This window comes from Neolamprologus multifasciatus, chromosome 17 (assembly GCF_963576455.1).
Source record: "Neolamprologus multifasciatus chromosome 17, fNeoMul1.2, whole genome shotgun sequence".
NCBI classification, from domain to species: Eukaryota; Metazoa; Chordata; class Actinopteri; order Cichliformes; family Cichlidae; genus Neolamprologus; species Neolamprologus multifasciatus.
This window is the reverse complement of record NC_140455.1, coordinates 12,804,563-12,827,971: the sequence shown is the minus strand read 5'-3', so window position 1 is coordinate 12,827,971 and position 23,409 is coordinate 12,804,563. Positions and strand designations below refer to the sequence as shown.

At 39.5% G+C, this 23,409-nt stretch overlaps 2 long non-coding RNA genes across 2 annotated transcripts in view; one reads left to right on the top strand and one right to left on the bottom strand.

Moving 5' to 3' along the window:
- The window catches only part of LOC146499035 (uncharacterized), a 96,853-nt gene extending 79,995 nt beyond the window's left edge, over positions 1 to 16,858 (top strand). The window contains exon 3 of the long non-coding RNA XR_014870074.1: positions 16,265 to 16,858. This is a non-coding gene — a long non-coding RNA (uncharacterized LOC146499035). The remainder of the gene's footprint in view (positions 1 to 16,264) is intronic.
- Positions 420 to 2,990, bottom strand: LOC146499036 (uncharacterized). Its single transcript, XR_014870073.1, has 3 exons — positions 2,394 to 2,990; positions 2,121 to 2,288; positions 420 to 2,009 (listed from the first exon to the last, which is right to left on the bottom strand). It is a non-coding gene; the product is annotated as an uncharacterized LOC146499036 (long non-coding RNA).
- Positions 16,859 to 23,409: the final 6,551 nt, after the last annotated feature.

Here is a 23,409-nt window from a genome sequence, read left to right as displayed (position 1 = left end):
AGGCACACGCCCATTCACATCGAAGGAGCAGAGGTGGAGAGAGTCAGCTTCTTCAGATTCCTAGGCATCTACATTTGCAAGGATCTGAGTTGGTCACACCATGTTGGTGTGATCACAAAAGCAGCAAGACAGCGGCTCTTCTTCCTCCGGCGCCTGAGAAGATTTTGCATGAACTCCAGAATACTTACCAACTTCTACTGATGCACCATTGAAAGTATTCTGACCAGCTGCATCACCACCTGGTATGGCAGATGTAACACTCCCGACCGCAAAGCTCTGCTGAGGGTGGGGAGATCAGCACAGCGCATCACCAAGACTGAGCTGCATGCTTTGCAGGATCTAAATAGATAGCCCTGCATGAGGAAGCGGATACTCTGATCCCAAGCACCCCAGCCTTTTCACACTCCTGCCGTCCGGCAGATGGTTCAGGAGCATTCAGAACCGCACTAGCAGACACAGGGATAGTTTTTACCCACAAGCCATCAGGCTTTTGAACTGCTGACATTCTTACACCAGCTGTCGTCATGGTGTACGGCCAATAACCTCCTCCTCAACACTTCAAAAACCAAAGAACTCATAATATACTTCAGAAGGAAAAAGGCAGAGACCCAACCACTATTTGTTAATGGGGACTGTGTAGAAAGGGTGGCAAGCTTCCGCTTCCTGGGAGTTAACATAGAGGAGAACCTTTCCTGGAGCGTGAACACCTCCGAGCTGCTGAGAAAGGCCCAACAGAAACTGTACTTCCTGAGAATTCTCAGGAGGAATAACATCATACAGAGATTGCTGGTGTCCTTCTACAGAGCCACCATTGAGAGTGTTCGAACCTATTGCATATGCATCTGATACACTAGCTGCACAGTGGCTCAGAGGAAAGCACTCCAAGGGATCATTAACACCGCCCAAAAGATCACTGGCTGCCCTCTCCCCACACTGGAAGATCTACACCCGCTGTCTTAAAAAAGCCCAAAACATCATAAAAGATACCTCACATCCTGGCCACTCCCTGTTTGAACTGTTGCCCTCAGGCAGACGGTACAGAGCAATCAGTGTAAGGACTAATAGACTCAAACAGCTTTTATCCAACTGCAATAACACATCTGAATACTGCTACAAAAAAATGTCCATCACACCACTCTTGTTTTAATCTATGCGCTGACTGAAGCATGTATGTGGGAATGTATGTGAATGTTTGTTGATACCTCTTATTAGTACTTTAAGTATTCTATTTATTTTATTATTGAATTTTATTGTTTTATTTATATTTTGATATTGTTAGGGGTGATGCATTGATTGGGAACCATTTTTAATTTCATTGTACCTGTGACAATGACAATAAAGATTCTGATTCTGATTCTGACCATTACACACTCCCTACAATTACTAGACTTTACACACTGCCACTTTATATCCTCACTGCATACTTTTTGCACAACTCTAAATACGAAACTGTAAATTCTGAACAACTGTCTCAAATTCTCTTAATATTAATACTTTAGTTTTTTGTTATCTTTATTATTATCATTATTATAATCATTGCTGTTGTTGTGGTTATTTTCTTTTTAAATATAACTGCAGACTTATATATGTTCATATAAAGCTGAGGAGCACGAGCCAAAGAATTTCACTACGGGTAAATGTGGCTACACTGTTTATATGTACATGACAATAAAACTTGAAACTCAGACAGCAGTTTTACAGTAAGCCTTTTTTGTGCTCTCTAACTGTTGTGCGCAACACTGATAATGCATGAGGTTAATTTGATGTTCAGAATCTTTCATGTTGACATGTGAACTCTAACCAAAAAATGTATAAAAAAATATGTTTTTGAATTTATTTTAGGTATAAAAGCCAATTTAAAGATGATCTTTGTTAAAGTATACATGATGAAGACTCACTCATTGATTGAAAGCATTGGTCCTCCACTCCCTGACACTGTAATGGAGTGTCGCACAGAGGGGTGGAACAAACGTTACATAGTCGGCCATTACTTGACTGAGGAGCAGGAGCTGTAAAAGAAAAGAGCATCATTTCATTTCAGAACTGAGAACATTTCAGCAAATATCAGAATATTGTTTCTTATTGTGTCTTTAATAAAACACTTATAGATTTGTACTTACCAGCCAGAGTTGCTGAGTTGCAGTTATCTGTGTTGCAGCACGTGGCAGATGCAAGAGCACTTTGAACACCCAGGTCAACTGAAAATGTCTGAGAGCCCGTAGCTGGACACAGGGAGGAAGATGCACATGCCTTCTAGATTTGTGTTGCCGTAATTCCAGATGAAGTAGCTGCAAATTCAAAGTGTATTTTATGAATGTTGATGGAAAGTACACATAATTTCAAAGTCATTGAAATTTACTGAAGTTTATCACATAATATGAAGAGAAGATTACCTAAAATAGTAGCTGTGACACACATGGTGTCTGAAGAACATGGAAGTAGTGCTGTGCTTGAACACAACTTATCTGTGCAGGTTTGACACTGAAGGGCTCCAGCTGCAATCAGGAGAGAAACAATAAAAGGATTGAAGTTATAATGAAAAATGAAAGGTTTTAAAATACCCCAGCATACTAGCATAATTAAAGAATCTTTAGCTCTTTGATTTCTTTACACTGTTACACAGATTGATGAAATGCAGTTAATCTCTTTAACATGTGTATAAATATTTTTAATAAAGTCGACATGAAACACTACATTAAAGTTAATTTAAGGTTAATCTATTAAGGATAATTTACACCATGGAGGCCTGCTCTAAAAACCTTCCAACATTTAACAGTTTGTAAAACTATATTTAAAATGTTATCATTTTTATGGCATGTATAGCACCACCTAGTGTGAGAAAAGAATCTGACCACTAGATGCGATCAGCAATATGAAATATTAAGGTGGATTTTAACTCCCAGTTATCTCTGGGTTAAACCTGTTTTCCCAATCACAAACAGTTCACGTGATAACAGGTTGTGACATCCACATCACAAACTGAACAAAGTGTTAAGCCATCCATCAAGATGTCCACACTGAAAGGAATGTGCACTTCCCAGTTTTGCTCAGCATGAAGTAGAACTTATCCACTCAGTGAAATGATTTGGCGAAAGTAAAAGATTTCCACATCAGTTTGCCAAACAGATTCAGAAACAGAATTTATAAACTAAAACAAAATGTATGGCATATCTTTGTCAGAGGCTCTTGGGTTTTTTTGGTTTGTTTTTTTGGTTTGTTTGCTTGTTTGCTCTTTAATTGGGTGTATCATGCTCATTGATCTATTTTCTCTACACATATGCTGACAGATATTTGGTTTCCTGATAATTAGGGATGCAACGATACCAATTTTTTCAAACCGATACGATACTGATACTTGGATCTGAGTACTTGCCGATACAGAGTACAAAAACCGATACTTCTACCACACACACACACACACACACACACACACAAATGCAATGAATTGGAAGACAGGTTTTATTTTATTCTCTGCCGATAAAAAATTAAATCTTAATAAAAATGACCACAAAAAAATTTCAAGTGAAAAATAAGCACTTCTGTTAAATTATTGCAGAGTCTCCACATTGTAATTTAACAAAATATCGCTAAACTATTGGCACTGTCTCGAGCTTTCAGAATAATAAATAAACACTTTTGTTTGGAATAAAATAAATACAAATTAGGTTTGAGAATAAAATAAATTTTTAAATTACAAACAAACAAAATAACGAAAGTATTTGGCATTGACGAATAAACTCCTCATCTGCCCGTGGATCATCAGTCCACTGTGCCGTTAAACCGAGGCCTGACATCGCGCACACACTGCTTGTCTTTACCTCTTCAGAAAGTTTTGGCACCATTATCTCTCTGATGTATGGGCGGTTGGGAATTTCATATCGCAGCTCGAGTATGCTGAGAAGACGATGCAATCCTATGTTTTCCACAGCCGGCATTGGCTGGTCATCCAGAGCGATAAAATGAGTCAGAGCCTCTGTTATTTTAACTGCCCGTGGATTTTCTCTTGACATTTTTCATCGCTTTTCCAAAACCTGAGTTAAAGTTGGCTGTTCCGGTCCACACTGCTGACATTTTGTTTAGCCTAGCTACAGCAGCCTCCAGTTTCTCTTTTTTATCTGGAGCTGCCAGTCTCACTCGCCTAACCCTGTGCCTGTTTAGCGCGGGATGTCCCCCTAGTGGCCAATCTAAAAAACTACAAAAGAAATGACAAGCCACCCTCTGATTAATGAGATAAGTTGGTATCGGTTCATGGTATCGGTTAACTTTTATGAGTATGAGTACACACATATTTTACAGTATCGGCCCCGATACCCGATACCAGTATCGGTATCGGTGCATCCCTACTGATAATGCTTTGAGAGGAAACTTAGTTATGTTTGTGGTGTGATGCTCATGTAGTTACCTAATCTTGTAAACTGTTTGGATGTTCTTGGAAAATGACATTTAATATCTATATAAAATAAACTTTAAGGTTTTCTTTTTCTTTTATTGTAAAATTTAGACTTTAAATGTTTAAATTAAATCCTGAATGATAAGAAAAAGAGCAGTTACCTGTGCTGGAGAGTGCCCAAAGGACAATTAGAGCAGTTAGCTTCATTGTGATGAACAGGTCACTTCTGCAGATTAGTTTCCTTGGACTGCGATACTAAATCTCAGGAGCACTCCTACACTTTTTATACTGAACAGATGATCTCAGGATTGGGTGTGTTTACATTTTTACAGCATGAACATTCAGACATTCATCTCCTCTTTTGTCAAATCATTCTGCTAGCGCACTTTACCACACCCTGGTAAATTGTACTCATTCATAAATGAATGAGTACAATTTCTTATAATGCGTCACTGAGCCTTCATTTTCTCTTTTGCTATGTAAATTTTATTTTTTTTATTTTCCGTGTTTTGCATTTCTTTATTCACTAAATTAATATGAGTCCATGATTACTTGTCATAGTTGTAAAAACTTGTAGAGTAAGGAATGAATAGTCATGGTGAGATCTTTTCTACATCACACTAAATGAAATATTGCACAGCATTATTTTAGAAATCCCTCAACACCTTTTGAAGATTTAATGTACATTTATGTACAGTTTAACATACAGATGTATTTGTTCCTCACTACTATTTTCTAAAGGCTTAGTACAGCAAACAAAGTTTAGCTATAATGGCACTAGCCATGGATGCTTGTCTGTCCCACTGTAGTTAGTGTAAACCCATAATCAATGCAAGTTTTTCACTGGAGCTACAAACAGTCAAAGCTTATATGCAAACACACATCCTATTTCTATAACTTACAGAGACAGTGTGAAATCAAGTTTCAATTATACTCTTAATTTATCATGATGCTTTTCCCCCCTCATGATTAAATGCACTGCTATTCTTGTTGTTGTGATGCGACACCATTGTTTCTATGGATGAATACATCATGCAAACATTTTGCCTTTATAGAGCCACTGTGATCTGCAAATTATAATGCAGATGTAATATCACTAGATTCATGGCTCACTTGTACTTTTGTTGTTCCTGCTAATCTGAGATGTTGATAAACCAGGTAACCGATCTGTTCAGTGAAATTAATCAGACAGAGGTGTAAAACTACTCCAGCAGCAGGTGTGGCAGCAGTCTCACTTTGAGTATCACATTAATATTTGTAAAGTGAAGGAACTGCACTTTTACTCCATTGCTGTAGTTAAGTATATTTTAGCTCAAACATTTCTGTTTTATTTTTCATAAACTGAAAAGTATATTTTGCACTTTGTTCATTTTGCTAATAACAAGTTAATAACATCACCAAGTACAGATGATACTGTGACTCTAATAAAAGCTTAAAATATTTGAAAGTATTTAGTGTAATAACTTAATAGCTACTTTCTGATGACATTGCTGCGACCTCTCTTGTTGAGGTATAATCTATTTATATCTTAATAATAGCATGTTGGAAATCAAACATAAGGTATTCTTTGTATCGGGTCTGCCCTAGGCACGTCATGTTTTGTTTTTTCTTTTTTTAGATTTTGGCTTCTGTTTTGTGTGTGTTTTGTGCATCTCTAAAAGGACAACAAAGAGGGTTGATTTTCATGCAAGATGTTTTTATTTTAGATTCTGGTTGTTCTTGTTGTTAAGTAGCTGTCTTCATGAGACTCTTTACTCTCTGAACTGAAGCTACTTAATGCTTTGCTATATCCAAGATGTATCCAATACAAAGTATTGGGATTTATTTTCTGGTTTTTAAAGTGAGCTGCAGCACTCTTCATTTTGGGAAAAGCTCCCCTACGGTAAGATGATTGAGTGGCTCCAAATTTTTCCCTGTGTCTATTGCATTTAGCTCCCCTCTAAAAGCAATCTTGCGTCTACATATATTTGCTTATCTGAGTGTAGAACCTGAGAACACGTTCTGATTTTCCTCCACTCCAAACTTGAGTAAAGAGCTGTCCTCCCAGGGAAATTATGAAGAGATACCAGTATCACTTTATGCACACTTATATTACAATGAGCATAAAGAATGCAGTTGCATAACACCTGTCGTAATGCACCAGGAACCAACACTGCTCTTGTTTTCCAATTAGTGAATTTCCTAGAAAGTGTCTTGAATGTTTTCCCTTTGTGAATAATATTTCTTAATGCAGAATGATAGAACTTGGTTTAATCCTTGCCAGATTTATGGACAGAAACAGGAAGACATAATATGGCTTATGTCTTTCCTCCTTGGCATTTTTGTTTTAACACACAGAGTGCATTTAGAAGTACCTCCTTTTCCTAACCTGACCTTTACCTGACAAATCTTCAAGGTTGGGTAGGGGAATCATTAAGGACTTAGGGGAAAAAAGAGGAGGGTTCTACGAATGATATTGTCACGGCCTTTTATGTTCCAAACACCAAAAAAGTCCAAGAAAAGGCCGTGGGTGGCAACGGGAGGTTTGTTTTTGGAACGCACTTCTGACTCCATTGTTTAAAAATCATTTGGCGTTTATTTCGTGCAAAATTATAAACAAAAATCAACCAAATAACTTCTTACAACTCAAAATTAAACGAAAGTCAACTCAATTTGCTTTAACAACTTCAAAAGTGGTAAAAAAAAAAAAGATTTTCTAACCCTCCCGTCTTCCCATCAGACATTTGGAAAAAAAAAAAAAAAAAAAACATCTTTACCACACCCTTCCAGGGTGCTCTTAATCCCATGATTAATGGGAGGGTCCATAAGCCAATAAATCAATCACTTTCCAAAACCTTTTCCAATAAAATTAATTACAAATTTACATAACAAAACTAGGTCAGCATATTCTTACAACTTTAAAGACAAAACAAAAATGAATACAAATTGCGTTTTATAAACATTCAACAAAAATGGCCACAACATTCCGGCCCCTAATTCCTGTGTAACATGAATTATATCTGTCTGAGTGGCCATCACAAAGTGCAATACCGATAATTTTCTTCAGTGGTCCATGTCTTCATAGAAACAAACAAAAACAAAAAAAAGGTCATTGTTCTATGATTTCAAGTCTTTGTTGTTCATGTGTTTGTTTTGTGTGTATTGAAAAAATGTGTATGTTGCATAATGGAGTGTAGAGCAAAGTGAGTGTCAGTGTGAATGACAGAGGTTCCAGAACTTGGCTCAGTTGGAGGCAAACATTCATTGTTTCCTCTAGATGGCCTCCACCAGGAGACATATTTTGTTTATTGGCCTCTCCAGCTCATTTGTTTGTGTTTTAACTCGAACACAGCGAACTACTCCGTGTGCATCGGCCATGGTTTCAGTAATGCGGCCAATGGGCCAAGAATTTCTTGGTGCAGCTCCATCAACAATAAGCACAACATCACCAATGCAAAAGTTCCTACTAATCTTGTTCCATTTCTGTCGTTCCTGCAACATAGGAAGGTATTCTTTCACCCACCTTTTCCAGAACAGATCCACAATATACTGGGCTTGTTTCCATCATCTTCGCAGATACAGGTCCTCTTTTTTGAATAAACCTGGTGGCAGCACAGGTTTGCCTTTTAACTGGAGCAAGTGATTTGGAGTAAGAGCTTCTACATCATTGGGATCATCAGAAGAAGGTGTGATTGGGCGGTCATTCAGTATAGCCTCCACTTCACACAAAACTGTATGTAAGGTTTCATCATCTATTACTTGCTGGTTTGTGATAGAGCATAATATTCTCTTTATCTCTTGCACCAAGCGCTCCCATACTCCACCATGATGGGCCCCATAAGGCGGGTTAAAGGTCCACTTTATGCCATCCTGTGCTAAACCTTTTTGGATTTTACTTTGGTTTAGCTCTAACATAGCTTGTTTTAACTCACGATTTGAGCTGACAAAGTTGGTTCCATTGCCTGACCGGATTTCCTTGACTTGTCCTCTGCGGCAGATGAATCTCCTGATGGCATTAATGCAGGAAGCTGTATCAAGAGAATGTGCCACCTCAAGGTGAACTGCACGACAGGTTAGGCATGTGAAAAGAACTCCATACCTCTTAACAAGACTCTTGCCTCTCTTTACTTCTATTGGTCCAAAATAATCAACACCAACATAAGTAAATGGTGGAAGATCAGCTGAGATTCTGTCAATAGGAAGATCAGACATTTTCTGCTCTTCTAGCTGCTGAATTAGCATGAGGGATCCAGTATTGACGGCGAAGGGTTGAAAGCATGTGATTTCTTCCTCTGTGACCAACCTTTTCATGAATATGTTGAAGAATAAGCTTTGAAACATGGCTTTCTTTAGGCAAAATTGCAGGATGTTTTGTTTCCTCGGGTAAATCTGCTTTGCTCAGTCTTCCACCCACTCTCAAGACACCATTAGTAACTACAGGATCAAGCTTATACAGATGACTTGACTTCCTTACAGTGCCAGAGTTTAGGGCAGTCATTTCATCAGCATAATGTTTTCTCTGCACAAAGCTCACTATAGCCTCCTCAGCCTTGGACAAATCATCAGTTTTGAGCAGAGTGTTCCCATCTTCTTTAGCACATATTTGATTTCCACAGTGCGTGTCCAGCGTTGTTTGCAGTTTAAGTCTTTCTTTTACTTTTAGGATCCATGCCACACACCTTTTTAATTTTGTCCAGCTGGAGAAATATACATCAGCAGCTTAGTAGTGGGACACACATCTTCTTTCAGCATAGCTGCACACATCACGCCCTCCCCTTTTATTTCTGGGTCAGCTTCCAAATGGACAGATACATAAGTTTTGCTTACTGGCCAGTGAACAACAGGTTTACTGAGAAATTCTGGACCACTGATCCAGGTGGAAGATTTCAGGAAACAGCCAACCGTCATTCCTCAAGAGGCTGCATCAGCTGGATTCAGCTTTGAACTAATGTACCTCCACTGCTCAACTTTTGTCAAAGCATGAATGATGGAAACTCTGTTAGCTACATATGTTTTGAACCGTGTGGTTGTGTTTGCAATGTACTGTAGCACAGTTGTGCTGTCAGACCAAAAGACTGATTCACTCAGATTAAGCTTAAGTTCAACTGATAGCATTTTGTCCAAGCGCACAGCTAAAACTGCAGCAGCCAGCTCAAGACATGGAATGGTGACTTGTTTTAACGGCGCCACCCTTGCTTTACCAATAATAAAGGAAACACACACTTCCTGCTTGCTATTAGATAGCCTAAGATATGATACAGCACCATACCCAGTTTCACTGGCATCACAAAAGTGATGCAGCTGTGCACTTTTTACCTCCCCAAATCCTTTGGGTGTGACACATCTACTAATACTAAACTTGTTAAGAAGAACTAAATCCTCAACTCATTTTTGCCAAGTTTCTGCCATTTCTGCTGGTATTGTCTCATCCCAGCCAAACCTCAGTTTACATAGATGTTGCAGAATTTGTTTTGGCAGAATGACTGGAGCTAAGAAACCCAAAGGGTCGTAAATGGAGCTGACATTGGACAGAATACCATGTCTTGTAAGTGGTTTGTCCTTGTTCACAATACTGAATGTGAAAACATCATGTTCAATATCCCATTGCACACCGAGGGCTCTTTCTGTGGGGAGCTGGTCCCGACTAAGGTCCAGCATCTTTAAACCTGCGGCTCTATTTTCCTCCGGGATCTGACAGAGGACAGAGCGATCACTACATACCCACTTGTTGAGCTTAAATCCCCCCTTGGCACACACCTCAGTAAGCTGCTGATAAAGTGAGACGGCCTGCTCAACAGACTGGGTAGATTTAAGACAATCATCTACATAAAAACTGTGCCTGATTGTATGTATAACCTCCTCTGGGTACAGATGTTGGTTGTCATCAGCAGTCTTTAGTGCATAGGTGGCACAGCTGGGGGAGGATACTGCACCAAAAATGTGGACTAACATTCTATGTTCCACCAGCTGTTTTGTGATGTCACCATCGGGCCACCAGAGAAAACGTAAAAAGTTTACGTGTTCCTCAGCTAGTAAGGCCAGTAATCTCATTTTGCTTTCTCGTGATCTCTGTTAGGGCACTGCTGTGGACATCAACCTGAGAAGAGATTGGCCTTGGGCTTTCCCCTTCTGGTTTAACCTTAGCAGGTACAGGTGTCTCTAGGGGCATTGGCAAAGGTGAATGAACTAAAGGGGCTTTCTTTGTTCTTGGAGCCTTTTGAGCTGTAGCAGCAGGTATGAACTCAGTAGATGTTCCAGAAGGAGCTGTAATCCTGCCAAAATTTGCATTTTTGCATCTGCCATAACCAACTTAGTTCTTAGAGCCAATGCTTCTTTTCTTGCTTTTAATTGAACTCCTTCCAGTTCGAGCGCATGTTTTTCTTGCAGTGCGTCCACCTCCGTTTTCAAAGCGGCTCTTTCCAACTCAGCTTCCATCAGCGCCATTGAAGCTGCACGTGAGCTTTTACTCCTTAAACTTAAGGCTGCAGTAACATTACTGGGCGCTTTACTAGAGCCCTTGCTGACAGGTTTAGCAACTCATTCAGAAATTCAATTCAATTCAATTCAATTTTATTTATATAGCGCCAAATCACAACAAATGTCGCCTCAAGGCGCTTCATAGATACAGAGAAAAGCCCAACAATCATATGACCCCCTATGAGCAAGCACTTTGGCGACAGTGGGAAGGAAAAACTCCCTTTTAACAGGAAGAAACCTCCGGCAGAACCAGGCTCAGGGAGGGGCGGCCATCTGCTGCGACCGGTTGGGGTGAGAGAAGGAAGACAGGATAAAGACATGCTGTGGAAGAGAGACAGAGATTAATAACAGATACGATTCAATACAGAGAGGTCTGTTAATACATAGTGAGTGAGAAAGGTGACTGGAAAGGAAAAACTCAATGCATCATGGGAATCCCCCGGCAGCCTACATCTATTGCAGCATAACTAAGGGAGGATTCAGGGTCACCTGGTCCAGCCCTAACTATATGCTTTAGCAAAAAGGAAGGTTTTAAGCCTAATCTTAAAAGTAGAGATAGTGTCTGTCTCCTGAATCCAAACTGGAAGCTGGTTCCACAGAAGAGGGGCCTGAAAACTGAAGGCTCTCCCTCCCATTCTACTTTTAAATACTCTAGGAACAACAAGTAGGCCTGCAGAGCAAGAGCGAAGTGCTCTAATAGGGTAATATGGTACTACAAGGTCATTAAGATAAGATGGGGCCTGATTATTTAAGACCTTGTATGTGAGGAGCAGGATTTTGAATTCAATTCTGGATTTAACAGGAAGCCAATGAAGGGAAGCCAAAACAGGAGAAATATGCTCTCTCTTTCTAGTCCCTGTCAGTACTCTTGCTGCAGCATTTTGGATTAACTGAAGGCTTTTCAGTGAGTTTTTTGGACATCCTGATAATAATGAATTGCAGTAGTCTAGCCTGGAAGTAATAAATGCATGAACTAGTTTTTCAGCGTCACTCTGAGACAGGATATTTCTAATTTTAGAGATGTTGCGCAAATGGAAGAACGCAGTCTTACATATTTGTTTAATATGTGCGTTGAAGGACATATCCTGGTCAAAAATGACTCCAAGGTTCCTCACAGTGTTACTGGAGGCCAAGGTAATGCCATCCAGAGTAAGAATCTGGTTAGATACCATATTTCTAAGCTTTTCAGCGCCGAGTACAATGACCTCAGTTTTATCTGAGTTAAGAAGCAGAAAGTTAGTGGCCATCCAAGTCTTTATGTCTTTAAGACATTCCTGCAGTTTAACTAATTGGTGTGTGTTATCTGGCTTCATGGACAGATAGAGCTGGGTGTCATCTGCATAGCAGTGAAAATGTATGCTATGTCTTCTAATGATGCTGCCTAGGGGAAGCATGTATAATGTAAACAGAATTGGTCCTAGCACCGAACCCTGTGGAACTCCATAATTAACCTCAGTGTGTGAAGAGGACTCTCCATTTACATGCACAAATTGGAGTCTATTAGATAGATATGATACAAACCACTGCAGTGCAATACCTGTAATACCTACAGCATGTTCTAATCGCTCTAATAGAATATTATGGTCAACAGTATCGAATGCTGCACTAAGGTCAAGAAGGACAAGCACAGAGATGAGTCCACTGTCAGAGGCCATAAGAAGATCATTTGTAACCTTCAATAAAGCTGTTTCTGTGCTGTGATGAACTCTGAAACCTGACTGAAACTCTTCAAATAAACCATTCCTCTGCAGATGATCTGTTAGCTGTTTGACAACTACTCTTTCAAGGATTTTTGATATGAAAGGAAGGTTGGAGATTGGCCTATAATTAGCTAAGACTGCTGGGTCTAGAGATGGCTTTTTGAGTAAAGGTTTAACTGCAGCCACCTTGAAGGCCTGTGGTACATAGCCGATTATTAGAGATAGGTTGATCATATATAAGATCGAAGAATTAATCAATGGCAGGACTTCTTTGAGCAGTTTTGTAGGAATGGGGTCTAAAAGACACGTTGATGGTTTGGAGGAAGTAATTATTGAAGTTAACTCAGAAAGATCGATTGGAAAAAAAGAGTCTAACTTAACATCAATGAAACTAAGAGTAGCTGTAGATAATATTACATCTGTGGGATGATTATTGGTAATTTTTTCTCTAATGATAAAAATTTTATTTGTGAAGAAGTTCATGAAGTCATCACTAGTTAACGTTAAAGGGATGGTTGGCTCAACAGAGCTCTGACTTTTTGTCAGCCTGGCTACAGTGCTGAAGAGAAACCTGGGGTTGTTCTTATTTTCTTCAATCAGTGATGAGTAGTAAGCTGTTCTGGCTTTGCGGAGGGCTTTCTTATAAAGCAACAAACTATTTCTCCAGGCTAAATGATGATCCTCTAAATTTGTGACACGCCATTTCCTCTCCAGATTACGAGTCATCTGCTTTAGGGTACGTGTTTGAGAATTATACCACGGGGTCAGGTACTTCTGATTAGAGACCTTAGTTTTCACTGGAGCTACAGTATCCAGAGTCGTACGTAGTGAGGAGGTGAAATTATTAACAAGATAATCGACCTCTGTTGGGGTAGCGTTCAGATAGCTGCTCTGCTCTGTGTTGGTACAGGGCATTGACGATGATAACAGTGGCTGGATTATATTCTTAAACTTAGTTACAGCGCTTTCAGAAAGACATCTACTTTGATAAAGTCCACTCTCCACTGCTGCGTAATCAATTATTGTAAATGTAGATGTTATCAAGAAATGATCAGACAGGAGAGGGTTTTCAGGAAACACTGTTAAATGTTCAGTTTCTATGCCATATGTTAAAACAAGATCTAGAGTGTGATTAAAGTGGTGGGTGGGTTCTTTTACATTTTGAGAGAAACCAATTGAGTCTAACAACAGATTAAATGCCATGTTGAGGCTGTCATTTTTAGCATCTACATGGATGTTAAAATCACCCACAATAATTATTTTATCTGAGCTCAGAACTAAATTAGATATAAAGTCTGAGAAATCAGACAGAAACTCTGTGTAAGGCCCAGGTGGACGATAGATGATAACAAGTAAGACTGGTTTCTGAGTTTCACAGCTGGGGTGGACAATGTTAAGCATCAGGCTTTCAAATGAATTAAAAGTCTGTCTTGGTCTTTCATTAATTAATAGACTGGTGTGAAAAATTGCTGCCACACCGCCCCCTCGACCTGTGCTTCGAGATTTCTGGTAGTTAGAATGACTTGGGGGTGTTGATTCATTTAAACTAACATAATCATCCTGCTGCAACCAGGTTTCTGTAAGGCAGAGTAAATCAATTTGTTGATCAATTATTAAGTCATGTACTAACAGAGACTTGGAGGAGAGAGACCTAATATTTAATAATCCACATTTCACTGTTTTACTCTTTGGTTCAGATGTGGATACTGTATTGTTCTTTCTTTGTGATTGTTTAAGTTGTTTGTTGCTGGTTTTTAGTTTGTTTTTTGTCTTTTTGGAAGCAGACACAGTCTCTATGGAGATGGGTTTTTGGGGGGGTAGCAGGAGGAGAGAAGCTGCAGAGAGGCGTGTAAGACTGCAACTCTGCTTCCTGGTCCCAACTCTGGATAGTCATGTTTTGAGGGGTTTAATAAATTTGTCGATATTTCTAGAAATGAGAGCTGCTCCATCCAAAGTGGGATGGATGCCATCTCTCCTAACAAGACCAGGTTTCCTCCAGAAGGTTTGCCAATTATCTATGAAGCCCACATCGTTTCTGGGACACCACTCAGACAGCCAGCAATTTAAGGAGAACATGCAGCTAAACATGTCACTCCTGGTCTGATTGGGGAGGGGACCAGAGAAAACTACAGAGTCCGACATTGTTTTGGCAAAGTTACACACCGATTCAATATTGATTTTAGTGACCTCCGATTGGCGTAACCGGGTGTCATTACTGCCGACGTGAATTATGATTTTATTGAATTTACGTTTACCCTTAGCCAGCAGTTTTAAATTTCCTTCAATGTCGCCTGCTCTGGCCCCTGGAAGACAATTGACTATGGTTGCCGGTGTCTCTAGCTTCACATGTCTGAGAACAGAATCACCAATTACCAGAGTTTGACCCCCAGCGGGTGTGTCACCGAGTGGGGAAAAACGGTTAGACACATGAACGGGTTGGTGGTGTACCTGGGGCTTCTGTTTAGGACTACGCTTCCTCCTCACCGTTACCCAGCCTTTCCCCAGCTGCTTGGGGTCTGCCGGGGAACAGCTAGCGGGGCCTACGCTATCTTCGGCTGCACCAGCTACAGGGGCCTGGCTAGCTAAGGGTGAGAGCAGGGTGCAAAGCCGAGTCTCCAATTCAGTAATCCTGGCCTCCAGAGCTGCAAATATGCTACATTTGTTACAGATATCATTACTGCTAAAGGAGGCCGAGGAGTAACTAAACATCTGACACAATGAGCAAGAAAGTGCAGAAGGGACAGGTGAAGTAGCCATGGTGCTAACGGGTCGGCTACGAGCTAAGCTAGCGAAACAGTACAGAGACAGTGAGTGAATACTATAAATTAGGTAGTGAGTACACAGAAAGTGTGCTTCGGATGAAGCACGTGAAGATTATACTGTGAAAAAAGAATGTATTTAAAAGTTGTTAATTAAACTGCTAAGCAAATAAGCTACTCAGAAACACCACTGTGTTTGAGCAGGAACAGGAAGCGATACTATACCACAGAGCGAGCGAGCGAACACCAAGTGACAGCGCCACCGACAGGAAATCATGTCGCTCGTTTCTTGCGCTACTTGTGAGACACTATCATGCGGCGCAATGTCACTGTCATGAGATGCTACCTTTGATTCAACATTAGAGGCTGCAAATTCATCCTTTTGTGGATCAGGGTCTGCATTTATCCAAGTGTCGATTTCATGCAGAAAGTCTTTAAAACCGATCAGCTTAGGTTCATACCAATCGCTGTGATCTGTTTCCTTTTCATCATCGTTCAGCAATTTTTGAACTGAAGTCTGTAAGTCCATAAACTCTCCCAAATAATCATTAAATGTTTTCATGTGTTCATCTATGGAAGCTTTTGATTCTCCAGCATCAATGAGAGCACTAATGTCATTTCGGTTTTTTTGGCAGAACACCAAGTTTCGCTCTGCGTTTTTTAATCAAATTAAAAAGCTCTCTTTCTTGTTCCTCCATTTTAACCACAAAATTCGTTTCACAAGGTCCAAAAGATAATTGTTTAATACAAATGTTTCATGTTACAGCTCAGCGTCTCGGCTCATCCAAACAAAGTTTCGCATTTACTCACGAATTTTGCGTCATTTTTTCAGTCCATTCTGAGAAGATCCAATCTTCCAAGACCAATCTTGCAAGTTTTTCCCAGCTTCCAAGTTGACATCCAAGCAAATCAAATGATTTTTTGACTTAAATGTCACGGCCTTTTATGTTCCAAACCAGGGGCGATTCTAGGATCAGAGCTTTGGGGGTGCTGAGCACCCAGAGAGCTGCCCAGCCAGGCAAGATAAACTTTACTCGTCACGATGAGACGTCTTCCCCGTCTCTGTCAGTCCCTGCATCCTTAAATGTCTCCAGTTGTCCCGAGTTGTCTCTGAATGTCTCCTTGATGCATTTAAACCTGTTCCTGCCTGTCCTCGTAGTCTGTTATGTTCGTCTCTGTTATCAGTCATCATAATTTTACCATCTCTGTGCAAGTCTGCAAATTTCTTTATTAAATCATAAGATTCTTAAATTCATCAAGTCTCTCTGTGCCTGGGTCCTCGTCACAAAACATGACATCACTGTTTTGTACATTTTAACAATTTAATCCCACATTTGTGAAAGAAAAGCAAAACACTTTTTTCAAAGTCTGTAACAAAACCATCAAATCTGAATGCTGCAAAAGAAGAATGGATTGGAATAAAAATACATATTCTAACCTTAATTACTGGGGAGAATAATGAATGATGCTCATAGTGAGTAAAAAGTAAACTGAGTGCATTTTTTGGATACATACAAAAACACTCCGAAAACAGAATAAATTATTATAAATAAATTATTACAAAATATTAATTTAAAAAAATATAAAAATGGAGGCAACTTTGCCTGTGGTAGAATGTATAAAATGTATGAAAAAACCTTTACTGCAGATGCTAATTTTACTAATTTAATCATACTAATTTTGTGTTGTAAGATTTATGAGTTTCATGCTTTCATAGTGGTCCTTAGGAGAGCTTGACATTTTATCAGGTGGTCCACTGTAAAAAGTTTGAGAAACACTGATAAGTGTATGTGTGCTTTTGGAAAACATTTAAAGCTGCAGTACAGAATCTTTGAAACAAGCTTAAAACATGTTTAGAATATAAACAGAGCATCTGCTTCTCTTTACAGCTCCTCACTCCACCAGGGCTGTTTAGCACTGATAGTGTGCAAATGTGATGTACGTACTGTAGCAGTCATACAGACAACTGGACGGTCCAAAAGTTGGCCTACCTATTACTGGCTGAGGTTTCAGTAGAGTTGTGGCTGAACCACATGAAAATATATCATTAATTTTAATCTCCCCAATCAATGATAATGTTATGTTGGAATGTTGTTAAAGAGGGTCAAAATGTTTCAACCCAGTTTGTTTAGCAGATTCTGTACAGCAGCTTTAATATAGGGAGGACACAACTTCCAGACTGTGAGAGTAAAATCAGGTTTTTTCTCTTTGTCAGTTTAACAGTTTATATTGTGCCTGTCACTGTTCCCTGTCTGTTTTCTTACCTGGTTCTTCCTGACCTTGTACTTTCTCTTCACGTTCACCTCTTTCCCCTCTTCCTCTTTGGACTGACAATCATACACAAATAGATTGTATTCAATTAGATGAAAAATTAAATTAATATGAAAAAATACTATTAAGATCACTAACAAAAAGTCCTCTCTCAGTCTACTTTCAACCAAAAGGCAAATAACCAAACCACATGAACATCTAATAAAAGATATAAATATTGAAACACTGATCCAACATTATTCCTGATTCACGGATCATTTGATTTTACACTTTTACCTGACGTGGCTCCTTTTTTTTAAAAAACTTTCTTATATCCATTATGAACCTGGCTGTCTCTCTCTCTCTCTCTCACACACACACACACACACACACACACACACACACACACACACACAACAGGAGTTATAAGGTTAATGGGCATTCAGTCAGTTAGTATCCATTTAAAACAGGACAGTGGTAACAACAGTAGGCTAAGTTTTAGATTTTAAATAGGCTATATAAATTTCAATGGGAATAACAGGACGATCATATGTGGCTGATTTTACTACAGTGCAGGATGGATTGTAGGTTAGCTAACATCGTCAGAAAACAAGTTTTCAACACTGCAGGTTACCTGGTGTAATGTTTTTCAGCTAAAAAGAAACATGGTCTGACTCCTACCCAGTGTTGGGTAAGTTACTTTAAAATAGTAACTTAGTTACATTACTAGTTACTTCTATCAAAAGTAACTCAGTTACTTCAAGTTACTCGTTACTTTCAAAGTAACTAGTTACTAGGGAAAGTAACTTTGGTTTTACTCAGAATTCTCTTGTTAATGTGTTGCTTCCATAACTTTGCCAGTCTTCTAGCTTGCTTACATGTTAGCACTATCCTGCCACACAGCACTGTGCCACCTACCAATAGAAAGGAAAAGATAATGTGCATATTTCCACGAGAGAAATCCCACGCCTGGACCGTCATTGACCGCCGCCATGATTCTAGCCTACGTCACAGCGTCATGTGCGCTTTTTACATCCAACACAAAAACTGCAGTCGTGGTGCTTTGATTGTACTCAGAACTCGGAAATTCTGCCTTCTGAATAGGAAGATGTAGGTAACAGCAGACTGCAGATGAGCTGCATACAGGGCTGGACTGGGACAAAAAATCGTCCCGGGCGTTTTGACTGACCGGCCGCCATGATAGGAAAAATCATAAAGCCTTTGAATGAAAACAAACACTGTTGTGACAGTGATGTTCACTGTTCTGATGGTATATATGCATCAATCTATCAATCTATGTTGTAAGATTCAGATAATTATTTAATAAAAGCGAAACATTTTAAATGAGAATAAGAAAGAAAAGTATTTCTTTGTGCCCCCCTCTCCTGTTAATGCCCTACCTGCCCCCCTGGCAACACTTTGCTAGACCCACCCCTGCACAGTTACCAGCTGTCAGCTACCTAAAAAGGATCCTGGTGTTATCTGTCTCTCAGAAACAGTTCATAACTTCAACTCCTTCATGTCACCTAAAAGGTAAACCTGTTTCTCCATCACCTGTTCAGCTGTGATGATTCAGTAAGGACATCTTCTGGTTTCATCTTCATGTTTCCCTCTCACCACATATCCAAACCATCATGACCAGCAGCTTTACAGCTGTGGCTCCAGCAAACATCAGCTGATACTAGAAATTAATATTAAATAAATTCTAACAACAGCTGATCAAGCTTAAACGTGCTGCTGTTGTTTAACGCGACATCGGCTGGTTTCCTCTTTCTGGCGCAAAGTGTGCGATAAATAAACATGAGAGAAAAGCCGATCAGCTGATCATTGATCAGTTTCATGATTGAAGTAGAAACGGGAGAGGGACGGGGGAGAATGAGAGAAGAAGAGGCAGCTGTGCAGCAAAGACACAGAATAACTCCAGCTTTGTGTCTTTTTCCATTGTAGCTGAATTACGGGACAAACTGTTCCTTTTCACCTCAATAAGAAATGCGTAATATTTTCTCTGAATACCAGACGGGACGGTTGGCAACTCTAATAACTTATGAACAAAATAAAGTTCAACATCTTTAACATCATAGCACCCACCCAGCTGTATAGAAACTTCGTCATGCTAGCTAGTAGCAGTACGGAAAAAGTCAGAAAAACGAAAATAAACTCCACCTAAACTTGGTTTATATCTGACCCAGATAGACTGCAGGTCATAACTTCTTACCTGAAGTTCAGTTCACACTTGGACCGGCGGCTGCCTCAGGTCTCTTTTCCTTCTGCGTCCCCTTTCACTCATCCACCTGCTGGCCTCCACCACTTGCTAATGTTACAGAATCTGTGTAAGCTCCGCGATAGCCACCACACGAAGTAACGAGTAACGACCCTATCTAAATCCCAGTAACGACTAACGCGTTCCTGATTTTGGCATAATAACTAGTTACCATGCTCGTTACCACAATAATAACGTAGTTACTGTAACGCGTTACTTAATAACGCGTTAGTCCCAACACTGCTCCTACCTAACTATATAAAGAGTAACTGAAGGTTAAATGCAGTTAACATGTCCTGTTTTAAGCCAGGCACTTCCACCTCCGCTCCGCTGCATCTCAGCCAGCATTGCTCTGGCAGACAGAGCGCTAGAGCCAGAGCAGGGGAGAGGCGAGGTGGAACAAACCATTTTGGGAGGGGGGGATTTCTATACTTTTGTTGTTAAAATGTTACGTCTCAACCAAGTACTGTATGCTTTTTATATTTTTAGTAGTGTGTCACACAAACAGCAAATATTGTCAAAAAAAGTAAAAAAAAAAAAAGTAAGAAATCTTTGGGGGTGCTTTGATTCATTTTGGGGGTGCTTCAGCACCCCCAAAAATGGGCTAAAATCGCCTCTGTTCCAAACACCAAAAAAGTCCAAGAAAAGGCCGTGGGTGGCAACGGGAGGTTTGTTTTAGAACGCACTTCTGACTCCATTGTTTAAAAATCATGTCGTTTATTTCGTGGAAAATTATAAACAAAAGTCAACCAAATAACTTCTTAAAACTTAAAATTAAACGAAAGTTAACTCAATTTGCTTTAACAACTTCAAAAGTGGTCAAAAAATCATTTTCTAACCCTCCTGTCTTCCCATTAGACATTTGGCAAACAAAAATCCATCCTTACCACACCCCTCCAGGGTGCTCTTAATCCCGTGATTAATGGGAGGGTCCATAAGCCAATAAACAAATCACTTTCCAAAACCTTTTCCAATAAAATGAATTACAAATTTACATAACAAAACTAGCGTCGTATCCAAATTCATGGGCTGCATCCTCCTGAGGACCCGGCCTTCGCGGTCTACGTGGGCCGGGTCCTCAGAAGGTCGGGTAGGCCGGAAGTAAACGGCCGTGAAATTGGACGGTCTAGCCTTCTGATTAGCGTCACCGCTGTCTCGGTGGAGTTTAATAAACTCGGCCGTCTGCTCCTTGCTATCTAAAATATAACAGGACACTGGCGTAAATTCTCGACTGTCTCATACTTCTGTTTAATCAGTTTTCTGTTTGACGTTTAGTCAGCTGTGTAAAAACCAAGGAGGAACCCACCCGGGGGATTAATAAAGTTTCATTTTATCTAATCTAATCTAATAACTTTAATCTCAGCCAAACCGATTGACTCGCAAACAAAAAAAGCCCAACAATAACATTTTTAGGTTGTCTAAGTGACTTATATATTACGTGTAAGCCGAGTAGCGAAAGTCCACGGTGATCTGAAAATCATGTGCCGGGAGTTGTGCCGTTCTCTGCGGCTTCAGTAACCCTCGAGCTCCCGGCTAGCTATCGAGCTGGTGGGTAGCAGACGTCTCCGAAAACGTCGAAGCACTTTTGCAAATATGCGATATCTTGATAAACCGAACAGATATTTGATGTTCACACAGCTACTTTCTCGCCTGAAAATATGTTAAAAGTTTATTTTGTGACCCAGAAAGATTAGTATGAGTAATTTTAAAACTTAGTAGCGGCCGCCATTGTTGGAAACTGGAGTTTGGCTGAGCCGCGCTATGAATTCTGGGATATGGTAGGCCACGAAGGACACACCCGACCCATCCTTCAAATTCGGGGAAAAGGAGGACGCATTTGTCGGCTGCATTCGGAGGAGTCTACGAATTTGGACAGCCTTCGGCGCGTCGCTGTGACGTAATCGGTCTACAAATGCGGCCTCAGGAGGATGCAGCCCATGAATTTGGACACGACCTAGGTCAGCATATTCTTACAACTTTAAAGAAAAAACAAAAATGAATACAAATTGCGTTCTATAAACATTCAACAAAAATGGCCACAACAACTGTACTTTTGAGTTAAAATATATATTTATAATTTTAATAAATGACAAATTAAAAAGGCATGAACATTTTTTTGTATCGAAAAAATATCAAACCGTGACACCAAAGTATCGAACCAAACCCTGAATTTTGTGTATCGTTGCACCCCTAATATATATATATATATATTTATATATATATATATATATATATATATATATATATGTATGTATTTTTTTTTGCACCTGTCTATATATTTCGCATTGACCATAACATACATAATATATATATTGTTTGAGCTCTATTTCTGTTTCCTGTGTTTTATTCACACACTAGGCTCAGTAGCCGAAGCTACTTCTGATAGCTCATTATCTATGAAGCTGCAGTCAGGAGCCCTGGTCTTTTACCGCGTTACATAAGACCAGAAGTTTTGGTCTAAGTTGACTGATAAATCCGCTTCCCATTTTGCAATGGGAAGTGATACTGATTCATCTGTTTTAGAAAACATTCTGTATAGTTTGGACAGTAATTTAGGGGTTATAAGAGCAAGAAATTGTTCCACACTTGGTGGTGTTTGTAATTAAACTTGACCAGGTTTATATTTCTTTTTTTTATTATGGATTTAATTTTTTGATATTCTAATAATCTTTTTCTGTTGATCCCATATTGTGTCATCTAAGAAGGTATGTTTTAGCCATCCTGAGATAAACTGAAGCCTGTTGGCTAAGAAGTAGTGTTGAAACCATAGGGTGAACGGTCCCCTCAATGGTCTTCTCATAGGGGTTTTCTGAATCGCTCTTTGTCTGGTCCCTTACCCAGGGCCAATTTGCCATGGGAGACCCTACCAAGGGGGCAAAAGCCCCCTGCCAACATAGCCCCTGTGATCCCTGGGACACACAAACCCCTTCACCATGATAATCTTTATTTAAAAAATGTGATTCATTTACAAAACTACTGGTTTAAAATAGCATAAAACAAAAATTGCAGTTAAAAATAACAGTTAATAAAATGACAGCAAATGAGAGGGGCTATGATTGTGCTTGCTTTTCAAACACAAAGACAGGATTGTATTTTTTTTTCTGTGTTTTAGGTCCCTCACACCTTTCAGGAGCTACTAATATTAAATTGTATGTTCTATGAATGTTTTTAGGGAGTCTGCCCCTAAGTCACCAGACACTTTGTCAGAGCTTGCATCACTGAATTTTCCTTCTCCAGATTCAGAAGAGTTCCACCTCCTTTGTGGCCTATTGCTAATGACCTTTTCTTTGTCGAAGCCATCCATCTATCAGCTGCTGACCTCCCTCCAGCGGAGTCTCCTTTTTGGTTTCCATAATGTTTAAATTATCAAATGATTACTATTAAATCACGTTCTTTTGAATACTTTTGGCGAAAGAGAAAAATAAATAATCTTTATTTTACATTTCTGGAAATGGAGACGGAACACACATGCTCAGGTCTGAATTTTCTGCAGCTAAATCCATATATATATATATATATATATATATATGTATATATATGTATATATATATATATATATATATATATATATATATATATATATATATTTCTGCA